We start from the raw sequence: 16,304 nt of genomic DNA, 5'->3' as shown, positions 1-16,304 counted from the left end.
TCGCACTTTCTATGAATTTTAGCTTAGTTATTTATTATTTTAAAACAATATTGTGATTTTGGAGATTTTTTTGAAACAAATATAGGGTTTTAGGTTAAAGATGAAAAGAAGGGTTTTCAAATAGATTCTTGGAAATGATTGTAGTATTGTAAATAAAGTTGAGTTGTGATGAAATGGTTGATTTTGATACTTGAGATTGATTTTGGAAGAAAAATAGATTTTGCCCTAAATGACTCAAATGTGGATTTTATATAAATAATGAATTGATGTTGGAAATGTGGTTGGATTGATATTTTATTTGGATATGTATTATTACTCACATCTTGAAATTTGGAAGCTTATTTTTATTGACAATTGTTAATCTATTTAGAAATATCTATTTTGGGCTATTGGTAGAGGATAGTTATGATTGTTGTAGAAATTGTATGAGAATTTGGAGAATTGAAACTATTTTCTCACTCATTTACATTGAGCATTATTTCACACTTATACATTGGACATGTTTATTATTTTGAAAAAAATGGGTGAATTTGAAAAGTTTGTATTGACTAGTTGAAATAAGTTGACATGAGTACCGATGGTAAAATATTTTCATCTCAAAAAGCATAAATATGATAATAAATATTATCATTCAATGATGATTCCCTCATCAAATCCAAGTGAACTATGCTACTTTAAAAAATAAATAAATAAAATAATGTAATCATTCGACCCATTTGGTAGTGCAGCATATCGTTCCTTCGAGCATAAAAGTCCCAAGGGGCTTTTTATTTTTTAATTTTTACTTTTTATACAACAGTCTCTCTTAAGATTTAAATAAAATATAGGAAGTTTTATAGTTTTGATATAATAAATTTTTTTATTGAGGTGTGTATCACATACATTAGTTATAATTTTTGTGTTTTTAGTTATGAATTATTGTATTGTTAGTTAGGACACTTTGCAATGCTGGTTATGACATTATGTTGATCATGCTTAAAAAATTATTTAATTATATCTTATGTAATGTTTAATTATAACTCAATTTTTTGTTTAGCTATGCCTCTCATGTTATTAAGTTATGCATTTGTGATAATTAAACTCACAAATGACAAAACTTGCATACCATAGCATTGCCCTTGATATAATATCAATTACGTCGATCTCCATTTAGTCAAGTTAAATAGACTAAAAATAATGTAGATGATGCAAAAACATAAAGATAAATAAAGTAAAATATGCATTTCAGTAAAAAGGAGACGACTTTATTGTTTTTCATTTATATGACTAACAAATTATTGATCAAAATTGAACTAAGTATTGTATAAATTAAAACTTTAAAGGAGCACAATGTAATTATACAAAAGCTATAAGTCTTATTGTATTTTTTTCAAACCTCGAGAGAAGTTTTCCTTTTATTTATTTAATTTAACTTCTTGAGAAAGACTATGGTACTTATCCCTCAAATGGTGTGTACCGTATGACTAACAAATTATTGAACAAAATTGAACTAAGTATTGTATGAATTAAAACTTTAAAGGTGCACAATGTAATTATACAAAAACTATAAGCCTTATTGTATTTTTTTCAAACATCGAGACTAGTTTTCCTTTCATTTATTTATTTAATATCACTTTTTTAGAAAGACTATGGTTTTTATCCCTCAAATGGTGTGTACCTTATTAACCTTATAATTAAAGAAGAAAATTATATAATTTCATACTTTCTGAGTTATAACTAAAATAAAATTGAAAAAAAAAAAGTCATAGTCAAACAACATATGAGGCATAACGAAATATTTCATGAGTCATAACTAAAGAAGAAAATTAGTCATAACTGAAGAAAAAATCACATGACTTAATGGTGCATATGATAGGAGATATGTATAGGACAATTTCCCTATCAATAATTATTGAGATTAAGCTATGAGTTTGGGTGTAGGGTAGTTCATTTAGTTTGTATTGGGTGTTTTAGTGGGTTGAATATGTGGGGATTCATGTATTTTATTTCTCTAGTTAAGTTCTTCTTAACTTTTTTATTTAAAAAATCGAGAGGCTTAGGGGTTGGTTGTATGGATGCGAGTAGCAGTAGTAGGGGTATTTTTATACTTCCGAATCTCTCTCGATGCATCTCATCTTCCTGTACCTTTAATTTCATGCTATTAAATGAAATTTTTCTTTGCTGATCAAAAAAAAAAAGCTATGAGGTTGGCTTAATGGGGTGTGAGGAAGTATAATTTTAATTAGAATAAATTACAAATATACCTTCTGAGGTTCACTTAAAATATAAATTTCAAAAATGCTTAATACCCTAAAAATTCTATCAAAAGTTTTATTAAATGTTTCACATGGGTGTGGGACTCACATGAAACCCACATTGTGTGGGTCCCATACCCATGTGAAACATTTGGTAAAACTTTAGGTAAAATTTTTGAGGTCTCTACCATTACTCTATAAATTTTCCCTTATGATTCTTGAAGTTACAACCCCGCCCCTTGAAGTTTTCAATATCATAACAAATAATCTATTTTATTAATAAATTATCAAGTCAATTAACAGTTTTTAATGATGTCAGAAATTTATTTCAATTAATAATTTAAGTAATTTTATTATTATATATGAGAGTAGTTAGGAATTTTATCATTTTAATTAATTGTGTTAAATAAAAAATTCTGATAATGAGATATTTGTAATTTTTTAAATTATAAAGGGCAATCGATATTTTAAACAAATATCAGAAAATGTATTTATAATTTATCTAAATTAATAATTATCATATCTTTTAGAAATTTCATATTAACTGTGTGTTGACTCAATAGTAATATTTAGTTGACTAGACAAACAAATAACAATGTAGCATTTTATGTTGGGTAGTGATGAAATACTATGCCACATTACTTCTGCGGTACTTCTAATCAATGGTGTAGAGCGGCCTCACTCCACCTTTTTAATTAATTAAGAGATAGGATAATTCACTTAATATGTGTCGTAATTTTTCACTTATTAATTAGTAGCATCACGTAAGAAATGTCACAAGAATTTTAGGATTATTCAATAACTTTGCATGAAAAAATTATAAAATATTATTAAATAAATACAGGACCAAGTTTGAGGAAGACTGAATAATTTCTGACTTAACTAGAAGAACGTAGCATATTATGGTTAATGGTAACTAGCATATCACCCGTATTATGCACAAGATTAGATTTTAAAAAATTATTTATGATTATATCAAACATATTTTTAAATTATTATTATAAAATATACGTAATTTTGAAAGAAAATATTGATGTTTTATAATTGAAGTAATGAAAATGAAAATTTATTATATTTGTTCGAAATTCACTAAATAAATAAGATATATTATAATTAAGGTCTTCTATCAACATTCCTGCATTATCAACATGATAGTTAGTATTATAATTGATAAATAACACATATATTATGTTCTTATAAAATATTATAAAGTAAAAATATTATACTTACACATTATATATTTATTTTTTACCTTGTAAAAGGTATAGACATTTTTCAGACCAATCTGTATTTAAAACAAAATTCACGCACGATGTACAATCTAGTTGACGTAGCATTATTGGTACAGGTATGAGAAATGTATAAGTACAGTCTTAGCATGACGCAATATAATCTTTAATCATTCTAACTCCATTATCCTATAAAAAATTGGAATTATAACATTTTGTTTGAAAAGGTAAGAATAAGTTATTTATAATAAATTTTATAATTTCCTACCTTTGATATCATATTCCTCAAATGTGAGGGTTGATATCGCAAGATAAACTCTGTCCGTTTATCTTGAACAGTAAGATTTATTGAACCAGTATTGTCTTTGACCACAATGTTAACATTATATCTATTCAAAAAACAAAAAACAAAAAAAAAAAATTTGTTAAAAGGAAATATTGTACCTAATAAAAAATTAAAACGCTTGTTAAGTTTGAATTATTACATATCAATTATTTACCTAAAGAAAATTACCTCGTTATAATATCAGTATCAAAATATATGCAGTGACGACAAATAATATGATCATAATGATATTCAACTTTTTGATAACAGTGTAATTTTTTTAATAAAATTACAATGGAAGGCTTGAAAAGGGTGTGTAATTTCCTAATTACAGTGTAATTTTTTTGTCTTTTTTTTTTCACAATTGTAATTTGTTATTTTTAATAAAAATTTATATTTGTTTTAGTTATTTTATTAATATACAAATTATTTTTTATAGTGTATTTTTTTTTTTTTTGCAATTACAACCTGTTATTTTTTAATAAGAATTTATATTTATTTTAGATATTTTTTAACATACAATTGGTAGTTAAAAATACAATGAATTAAAACCCAATCACAAATTAAATCAATTGATAGTTAAAAATACAATCACATCACAAAAAAATCAATTACAATTTTTTTTTTTTTGAAAATATAATCTAATCATCATAAATAATTGTTGCATTGTTAATTGTTATTACATTTTAGTTATGAACTCTCTCTCTCTCTCTCTCTCTCTCTCTCTCTCTCTCTCTCTCTCTCTCTCTCTCTCTCTCTCTCTCTCTCTCGTCCAAATCATCTTACGGTTTTGATTTTACTTGTCAACTTTGAAGTCATACTTAAAGGCATCTTTAAAGTTGCTTTATTAAAGTGATGACTTAAACTTGCTAGATAAGCCAATAAAGCAGAATGCCAAAAAAGGAAGAAGAAGAAGAAAAAAAAAAAGGGTAAAGAAAACCAAAAATTAAAAGATTAAAAACTCACATTTATCACCCAAAAAATAAATAAATTAAAAACTCACATTTTTTTTTTAAATCACGTGTTACTTTTGTTTACCAGGGGAAAAATGCGCAAGAGATATTTGATTCATACTTGAACACTTGTCCAAATCAAGGAAGTAGAACATTTCGAACAGAGGTGCACTATTGTTGATCTCACTTGTCAATTTTCCATGAAGAATTGTCTATCAACATGTGTTAACAATAATGATCTTTTGGTAAACAGGAAACTATCTTTATGTCACTTCAATATTTCAAAGAACCAATCAACTGGGCTTTGCAGAGATTTGAACATCAAAATTAGTCAGCTTGAAGTCATTAAAGAACCATTAAACTCACTGTGACTGTTCATATTTTTTTTGTGAGAAAAAAATCAATTACAATTACAATCACTGTGACTGTTCAACGGTAGTTAAATATTTTTTTGGTACTTTAACTACCAATTGAACTCACAAAAAAAAAAAAATTATTAAACAAATTACAATACAATCACATTAAAAAAGAACTATTGAACTAACTACAATCACATTAAAAAAAAAATTGTTGAACAAACTACAATCACATCACATTTTTTCCATAATAAAAAAACATAAATGAAAAAAAAACCATTAAACTAATTACAATCATATTAAAAAAAATAAAATCATTGAACTAACTACAATCATATTTTTCTCTTTGTGAGTGTTTATGTTTATCTAACTTCAATCATATTTAAAAAAATCAAATTATAATTTTTTTTTGGCTAGACCAAATACAAATCACAAAAAGGAGATACTTCAATCATACAAATCACAAATATTTTTATGCTATCTAACTACAATCATATTTTTTCATAATAAAAAAAATTATTGTAAAGGAGAACCATTAAAATAGTAAATAAAACGATTAAATCACATTAAAAAAAAGAACCATTGAACAAACTACAATCACATCACATTTTTCTCATAATAAAAATAAATAAATGAAAAAAAAAAACCATTGAATTAACTCTCTATATATGCATGGATTGTGTTTACAATTATCTATATATGTGAATTGTGATTTTTAAATATTTTTTTTTTAAATGTCTCCTCTCTCTCCTTTTTTTTTTATATTATATTAAAATTTAATATTTTGATAATAATCATATGTGTTAGACTTTTCAAGAAATTAAATGCCTTTTTTTTTTATTATATTATATTAAAGTTTAATATTTTGATAATGATCATATGTGTTGAACTTTTCAATAAATTTTTTATGCTTGTTTTTAATGCATTAAAGTGTTATTATGAGGGATAATAATCATATGTGTTAGGATTTTTCAAAGAATTCATGTGTTGGATTTCAAATAAATTTTTTTTATGCTTGTTCTTAATGCATTAAAATGTTATTATGAGGGTAAGACTTGAGAGTTAGGAGAAGTTAATAAATACTAAGATTTTTTTTTTAAATTAAAAAATCAGGAAATTTAGATTGGGAGATTGGAACTCCCACAAGGCTTGGGGTTAAAAACCCCTTTTTGCTTAATATATAGTACTTGCCTATCACCCGTGCTACGCACGAGATAATTAATATATTTATAATTTTTTTTAATATATAAATTATGTTTTTAAAGATTTTTTATAAAAATAATTTAACAATCTTATCACTAACCATAGTGTATATGAGAAATTAAAAAGGCTACTGCAGTAACTATGCACGGGCTGTATCTATAATTATTTGTATGAGGCGATTTTAAATACTGATTAGAGATTTTGATCAAATCAATAAATGCAGACATGTAGAAAGACATGTAGATTAAAAAAAGTTAATAAATATTGATCAGAAAATTTTGACCAAATCAATAAATGTTGATTTTTTTTTTTTAAATAATTTTTTTTTTAAAAAGGCCACTACAGTAACTATGCACGGGCTGTATCTATAATTATTTGTATGAGGAGATTTTAAATACTGATCAGGGATTTTAATCAAATAAATAAATGCAGACATGTGGAAAGACATGTAGATTGAAAAAAAAATTAATAAATGCTGATCAGGGGATTTTGACCAAATCAATAAATGCTGAGTTTTTTTTTTAAATAAAAAATTTAAAAAATTAAGATTGGGAGATTGGAGCTCCTATAAGGTTTGGGATTTAGAAACCCCATTTTCCTTAATATATAGTATAGATAATATATATATATATATATATACGTATATATAGATTATAAGATGAGAGAAATAAAATGTTATCTTATTATAATGGAGGAGAACTTATAAAAAAAAATGTGTAGACATGAATGACCTCCTATTTTATTGTGTTTACAATTATCTATATATGTGAATTGTGATTTTTAAATGTCTTTTTTTTTTATTATATTATATTAAAGTTTAATATTTTGATAATAATCATATGTGTTGGACTTTTCAAGAAATTATTTTTATGTTTGTTTTTAATGTATTAAAGTATTATGATGAGAAATAACAATCATATGCGTTGAGACTTTTCAAGGAATTCATATGTGTTGGATTTCAAATTTTTTTTTTATGCTTGTTCTTAAAGCATTAAAGTGTTATTATGAGAGTAAGACTTGGGAGTTGAGAGATGTTAATAAATGCTAAGATATATATTTTTTTAAAATCAAAAAATCAAAAAATTTAGATTGGGAGATTAGAGCTCCCACAAGATTTAGGGTTAAAAATCCCTTTTTACTTAATATATAACTAGCATATCACCCGTGCTATGCACGGGTTGTGTTTCACCACTTTGTCTTTTTTTTCTTTTTTTCTTTTTTATACTATATTAAAATTTAATATTTTGATACTAATCATATATGTTGGACTTTTCAAGGAATTCATATGTGATGGACTTTTCAAAGAATTTTTTTCATGTTTGTTCTTAATGCATTAAAATGTTATTACGAGGGATAATAATCATGTGTTGGATTTTTCAAGGAATTCATATGTAGTTTACAATTATTCTATATATGTGAATTGTGATTTTTAAATGTCTTTTTTTTTTTAAATGTCTTCTTTTTTTATATTATATTAAAATGTAATATTTTGATAATAATCATATGTGTTGGACTTTCAAGAAATTCATATGTATTGGACTTTTTAAGGAATTTTTTTTTACGATTTTTCTTAATGTATTAAAGTGTTATTATGAGGGATAATAATCGTATGTGTTGGAACTTTTCAAGGAATTGATATGTGTTAGACTTTTCAAAGAATTTTTTTTATACTTGGGGGTTGAGAGAAGTTAATAAATGCTAAGTTTTTTTTTTTAAAATAAAAAATCAGGAAATTTAGATTGAGATATTGGAGCTCCCACAAGACTTGGGGGGGTTAGAAACCCCATTTTTCTTAATATATATATAGATAGATAGATAGATATATCTTTTTATTTTTATTTTTATTTTTATTTTTGTGTGGTTTCTATTCGGGTATTTTTTTTTCCAATTTATTTAAGATGGAGTTGTGGGTATCTTTTTTTTTTTTAATTTAATTTATCTGTGGTTTCCATTTGTTTTTAATTATTATTATTTAGGTAAGTTATGATGTGAGTTAGATATGTGATAGACATGTGAGTTTTATTGATTTAAAATTTATTTAGATAAACTTTAAAGATTTTTTTTTTTTAGTTTTATAGTTTTTTTTGTTATGTTATAATAGAACATATAAAATATAGGTAGATATCTACAATTTTAATAAAAAAATATTATCTGATTTTTTGGGGAAGAGAAAATGAATGCAAGTTTTAATATTTCTTTTTGAAAATTTGTGAGAGAGATTAGGAGGGAAAGATTCTGAAATATTTTTGTTATTAAATAAATAAATCAGTCAATAGTTTTTTTTAATCTATTTTGTAAATTAAAAATCAATAATTTTGAAAAATTGATTAATTTTTCTCATTACGTAATTTAAAATTTTGATAGATATACATAAAAAAAACATAATTATATTATTAAATCATAATTCAAATTTAGATGTTATATCTTTTTGAGATCTATAGCTAAATTCTTTTTTTTTTTTTTTGTGTGTGTAACCATAGTGTCTGGGAGAAATTGAAAAGGGTGTTGCAATATTTATGAGAGAAATCAAAAGAGATTGTGGGTTGGGAGAAGTTAATAAATGCTGAGGTTGGGTTGAGAGAAGTCAATAAATGCTGAGATTTTTTTTTTAAATCAAAAAATTAGAAAATTAGAATTAGGATATTGGAATTTCTACAGGCCTTGGGGGTTAAAAACCCCATTTTACTTAATATATAGTATAGATATAGATAAATAGATATGTTATTTCCAACATTCTCCCAATTAATAAAAGCTGGCATTATCTTTGTTCACGGGGCTATGCAGCGGAGGCAATTTTATTTTATTGCTTTTGTGAACGGAAGAGAGATTTCGTTAATTGTGTTCGGTTGGAGGGATTTGGAGAGGAATTTGAAAAAGAAAAAAAAAATGTGTGAAATTAAGTAAAATGTAAATATATTTTATTCTTATTTCACTTATCTTTTCTCTTTCCATTTTTAAATATCTTTTTAAAATTTACAACCAAATACATCATAAGAGAATAAAGATAATGTCCTTTTAGCAACCTAACTAGTAAGATATCCCTAAGGGCTGCTGTTGCGGTCCAATGACAGTCTCATTTGCTTGTCTAGGATACCAGCAAAATGTCAAACCATTGCTGGAGGCATATTTGAAGAAGACAAGTTGATGCATGCTCCTAATAATTATAATATCAATTTTTGGCGTTACCTCTGCCTATGGTACCGCCATGTGACCTACTCTTGAGGGTTCTAATATTCTTTTGCTTCTTCAAGTTGGTCACTTTGTTCCCCCCCCCCCCCCCCTCTCTCTCTCTCTCTCTCTCTCTCTCAATGTAAGTAGATTTTCTTTATAACCAATTTGATTGTTTCATAGCAGCTTCTAACTTTTAGAAAAGTATAACAAATATATCATATAGATTTCTACTGTGATGGCATGGAAGTCATTAAAATGACATAGGTGGGTAATTGGTTAATAATATTACGCGCATATGATAACGTTGTATTATCGTTAAATTCACATTTTATTATATATATAAAAAAAAGTACTCACAATTTGTCATGTGACATAATAGATCGATGTCATTTTTTAATATGTCATATAGTGTTCATGTAAAGCCCAATTCACTTGTCACATTATTATTTTATTATAGGGTCAAACTTTATTATTATTATTTTTTTTAATAATTTCCTCTTTAATTTTTTATTGAAAAGTTATAAATTTGAATGTCTTCATTAATAGTTCAAATTTTTATTTTTTACACTCTTAATGTCATCGTTAGATTTACATAGAATTACATGTAATAGAAGACTAGAAAGACTTGTAATAGAAGGAGAGAGATATAATCTTTTGAATTTTTTTCTAACTATTTTCTGGAAATTAATTTAAAATTTGAAAATCTTTTTTCTCAATTTTTACAATAGCAACAACTATAACATCAATTCAATATATATCAATTAGGGTGTTTGGCTTAGTGATTGTGTATTGTATGCTGTATTGGGGGTGTTTGGTGGAGCTTTTTTTAGCCAACTTATGACTTCTGACTTTTAAAAAGTTATTTTAGACTGTTTGGTTAAACTTATTTCAAGCAGCTTCTGATTCTAACAACTTATTTTAAGTCAAAAAAGCTGATTCTGAGAAGCTGCTCACCCCATACTTCTGATTATCAGCTTTTGCTGTGGACATGTTAATTCACGATTATACTCTTAGATTTTTTTATTTTTTATTTTTTAAAAAATAAAAAAAAGACCCAAATGGACTATAGAATATTATTATTATTTTTTAAGTGAAATGTAGACAAATAGTGAATAATGAAAAATAAAAGTTAATTGAAAAAGCTACTTCACAGCTTATTTAACAAACACTACTCAGCAACTTAAATCTATAATCCAACAGTTACACCAAACAGATTAACAACTTCTGATTAAAGTCATAACCTATAATTCGTTAAGTTATAATCTATAATCTGTTTTAATAGTTACACCAAACAGTGCCATTGTGTGAGGTTGAGGGTTCACTTTTTATAGAGATGAGTTTGATAATATCTTTTGTAGTAATTATTTCTCTCCCATTATGAAAATTATATGTAATAATTTGTTTATTTCCAAATTTGGGCTACTAGTGGTTATTGGGCTTGGAGACTGTTTGTTGGATTTTAGTTGTCCTTGATATAATCTCATATTTATATTACTTTCCTCCATTTTTATTTTCTATTTTTTGATCTGCAAAAAGAAAACTTTATTGATGAAAACATATACAAAGTATGGTAAATTATATCAATAAAGAGGAGTTTGGAGCAAGTTCAAGCTCCAACCTCCTAGTTGGTGAGAGACCAACAAACAAATCAAAAACAAAGAAAATCTAGCAAGCAGTCCATTGCTGAGCAACAAAAAGCCAGAACCTAACACCAGTATTCAAGTTGCAGCCACTGCTAAGTAATCCAATCCTACAAAACTCTGTAGTAGCAAGAGACCAGTGCAAGAAACCAGCAAGTAACATACCAGCAAATACTAGCACATACCAGCCCATAAGTTGCAGCCACTGCTAAGCAATCCTACTGTACAAAACTTTGTAGCAACAAGAAACCAGTGCAACAAAACCAACAAAGACCAGCACACTCCCTCCCACCAAATGCAACAAATAAACATCAGATCCACAACAGGACACAATAACAGACAAATCTCAGACCAACCCCATCAGTGCATAATGCAAAACTTCACATTATACAAATTGAACACAATATCATTGACTAAGTAGTTAAGAGAAGGGCTAGAGGCTCTGAATCACAATGCAATCCGTATTTTAATAAGTTTACACAACTTTTCCAAATCCACCTATGTGCCATTAAACAGACTTTCATTCCTCTGTTTCCATAAAGACCATAGCACCGCCAATGGAATGATCTTCCAGAGCGCCCTCACTCTTTTATTGCATCTATAACCATCCCACCACTGCAAAAGACCAGACACTGACCCTGCTGCACCCAAGATACTCCCTACCACTTGATAACATTGGACCAAATTTTCCAACTAAAAGGGTAACACAGCAGCACATGAGTGACGGTTTCTAATTTATTCCTGCAGAAGATACAATTAACATTTGGAGCATCACTGAGGACTTCAATTCTTTGCAAATAGCAGGATGTCTTGATCCTCCCTTTCCATGCTAACCACTCAAAAATTGCACTTTCGGTGGGGCCACATTCTTCCAAATGAAATCCCCTAAGTTTGCAAGCACAGCAGATGGTAATTCATTCCACTTGTAGGCAGAGGCAATAGTATACACACCAGACTTTTCTGCATTCCATTTCAATCTATCTAGAACTCCATCCTTGAGGGCTGGAGCAGTTTTTAACAACTCCTTCAACCTCCTCTACTCTTCAAGTTCCTACTGAAACAAGGCTCTTCTGAAGGCCTACTCCCACTCCTCATTCCCATTTCTCCTGCTATTAACCACTGCCACTGATTCACCTTGATCAAGGGTCACAGAGAATAATCTAGGAAATGTAGTTTTTAAGCACTCATTACCAACCCAAAGATCAAGCCAGAATTTTATGGACCTCTCATCACCAATAATAAGCTTTGAGTTGGCCTTAAAAAACTCTAGCAGCTCAGGGCAATTATCAACAACTCCAATATTTGCCTCCAAACCATAGACAGCCTTAAACTTGCAGCATGATCTGGCCACCAACCCCCTCCAGTCTCTAGGTACTTACTGCAGATCACTTGTTTCCAGAGAGAGCCATTTTCACACCGAAATTTCCACCACCATTTCAAAAGAAGACAATCATTCATGATTCTCACCTTTCTAATACCTAGGCCCCCATTGCTTTTACTTTGAGTGATTTCCCTCCATTTGACCAAATGGATTTTCCTTCTGAGTTCATCACCCCCCCCCCCAAAAGAAATCTATATTGTATTTTATCAATCTCCTTGGCAATCCCTTCAGGCATTTTAAACAGTAGAAAACTGGTAGTGATAAAAGCACAGACTTGATCATTGTCAACCTCACAGCAAAAGATAAAAGCCTTATCTTCCAAGAAGCTAACTTCGATTTGAAATTTTCAATGACAGGTTACCAAGTCCTTCTTCTCCTTGGATTAGCACCCAGTGACATCACCAAATATTTCAACGTTAAACCATGATACAGACAGTTCAAGATGGTAGCAAAGTCTTTAGTGAGCTCTTCATTTATGCCAATTCCACACACCAAGCTCTTGTGATAGTTTATCTTCAATCTAGACAATATTTCAAAACACCTCAATATTCATTTGATATTAAGCACCTCCTCCTTTTTTGCCTCACAAAACAATATTGTGTCATCAGCGAACTGTAAGTAGGTAATAATAAGATCACTTGGACCAACTGTTGCACTGTTAATCAAACCAGACTGGACAGCTCTGTGTAGCAATATGTTGAGACCCTCAGCCACTGTATTAAAAGAAAAGGGGATAATGGGTTGTTACGCTTCCAAAATAAAATGCCATTAACCCATCCCATAAGATCTGTGAACATATAAAATGGAATACTTCATTCATTAGAGTTTATATTACAAAAGGGGTATTACAGGCATTATACTTTCATAAATGTTCATTCTGAAACTACAGCATATAACGCTAATTGATTACAACAAAATAAATGTCCTACGGCCTTACATCTTTCCAAGATATCGCTTCGTTACAACAAAAGAAAGAGTCCTAGCTCTATACATATAAAGCCCTCGGCTTGAATAAACATTTAAGCATAAATGTAACAAAAACAAAGGCTTCAGCTCCTAGTCCTCCCGAGCTATGTCCTTGGAGGTGGCATATCGCCAGTACCTGAAAATGGTTTTCGAAGTAGGGTGAGCCAAAGCCCAAGATAGATAAACTAACACAATATATGGAATTTAACTAAGATATAAATGTCAAATAGAAGTCCAACACTCGAGGCTAACTTACATTCTCTCCATTTCCGCTCAACATTGATAATCACATCTTAATCCATTTCCATTCATTTCAAATCAATGCATAAGTGTAGTTCCTTATCATCTAAACAATCCCAAATGAGATTACAACTCATTCATTCACAATTCAATAACATTCATCATTCAAACACTTCAATCCTCTTGCCATTTTACAGATTCTCATCCAAGGGAATCGACACCCATATGTATATATATATCTATATATATAAGATTTTGGGACTTTTATCTTGGACACTCTGGCCAACTTAATTTAAAATAGAGTCCATTCCCTATCTCCTTCTAAATAATGAAGTACATCCCCTATCTCCTCCCAAACAATGATACATATACAATGTATTTAAAAGCGTTGTCATATACAATGACTATTCAAATCACATATTCAATGGATTAATCAAACCTTCATATTCAATGACATAATTCAAATGACTAGTTTCAATTCACCTAGTCCTCATACAGCTTCTATAACAATCAATGCTGTACTCCACCGATAGCCCAAAACAGATATTTCTAAACAGATGTACAATTTATCAAACAGAAAATTTATTAAGTTTTTCATAGGTGAGTGATTTATCAAATCCAACTACACCATTCATTCACACATCCTTCCAATTTCATGTTTCTCATATCAATTTAATTATTTATACAAACAAATTATTCAACACAAATTAGGGCAATTTTCTCCCTTTTCCAAATATTAACCCCAAGGCCAAATTTCACCATTTTAACACTAGAGAATTTCATACACAAGGTCCCTTAGGCATTTTTATAGACAAAAATGGAAAACCCCTCTTTCACTTTTGATATTAAACCCTAACTACACCCAAATCCATCCAAATCGTATCATTTATACAAAATGACAAATACCTGGGTTAAAACCCATAACAAGGTGTAGAATATCCCTACCTCAAGAGTAGAAGCCCAAAGGAGATGATGAAGAACTTCAAAAATGCTCCAAATTTAGTTTTGTTCGGATAAAGAGAAAGCCCATAAGATGCTCTATCTTTTTATCAAAGGAACTAGGGTTGAGAGATCCCTAAATCAAGGTGTATTTGTAGAGAGAGAGAGAGAGAGAGAGAGAGTGAGTGATTAGGGTTTTTTAGAAGTAATGAAATCAAAAAGTGATATAAAAAGACTTAGCTGCGAACTGATATACGCCACCCTCACTCGAGCGAAGGAGTTGCCGCTCGAGCGACCAGACACAACAAGTGACCTCGCTTGAGCGCAAGAAGTGTCGCTCGAGCGTAGAATACATACCTTCAGGTATTTCACAGACGCACACCCTTGCTCGAGCGCAAGAAGCCTCCCTCGAGTGAAGAACTTCATCTTTCTAGAAATGCTGCGTCTGGAAGGAAACCTGAGAACTCTCAAAACTTGTTTGAGTGTAAGAAACCTCGCTTGAGCGAAGAAGCAAATTTCACAAGGCTCGCTCGAGCGAAAAAGTCAAAATCTGGGCAACAACAATCTAGACTAAAAAACAACCAACCTGTTCCAAACACACCCAACATATTCAAAAACTCAAATTCAAAGAGTTAATGGAGGAAAAAAGACATGGATACAATACTAAGCCACGAAACTCAAGTCTGGAGTGTAACAAAGATCGGGTCAAAACCGGGATTGCTATAACCTCCCATCCTTAAGGAATTTCATCCCCGAAATTTTAAAATCATGTTTCAAAACCAAGTTTACCCAATTTTTAAAATGATTACGATTCAATTTTCATTACCATGACCCATCTATCGGTCATTCAATCCTTTCACACGAGAACATGTCGACAACATATCGCTCAACATGTATTACCAATATGCATCTTCCAAAATTTAACTAATTTCAATACATATATCTCATGTTTCTAAAACATATTTAACGTTTTTGACAAGTTTACATTTCCAAAACTTAAACAACATATACAATGTTCAAATTAAACTTGCATTTCTGAAACATATTCAACATTTACAATGCTTTCATAATCCAAAACATATATAATGTTTTTATAGTTCATAAACAAAACTAAAACCTCAACATATACTCAAACATCAACAAATAAGTTCGGATATTTCTCACAGACTTCCAATTCACGCTCCCAAGTTGCTTCATCGACCCCGTGATGTTTCTACAATACTTTGACCAAGTGAATTGTCTTGTTTCGCAAGACTTGGTCCCATCTATCCAAGACTCTCACCGGTCTCTCCTTATATAAGGCATCCTCATCTACCCCTAAGTCGGTCCAATCCAACACATACGATGGATCTGGCTCATACTTCCGAAGCATACTAATATGAAACACATCATGAATTCTGAAAAGTTGTGGCGGTAACGCCAAATGATAGGCAACCTTCCCAATCCGCTCAAGGATCTCGAAAGGGGTAATAAATCGAGGGGATAACTTCCCACTCTTCCTGAATCTCATCAAATCTCGTCTAGGTGATATTTTCAAAAAGACATGATTACCCACCTCTAATGACAAAGGTCTCTTTCTATGGTCGGCATAACTCTTTTGACGACTCTGGGCAGTAGCCAACCTCTTACGGATAAGTCCCACTTTTTCTGTCATTTCCCGCACCAAC

Source organism: Camellia sinensis, chromosome 3, assembly GCF_055761805.1.
Source record: "Camellia sinensis isolate YWXY chromosome 3, ASM5576180v1, whole genome shotgun sequence".
Lineage (NCBI taxonomy): Eukaryota > Viridiplantae > Streptophyta > Magnoliopsida > Ericales > Theaceae > Camellia > Camellia sinensis.
This window is presented reverse-complemented; position numbering follows the sequence as displayed.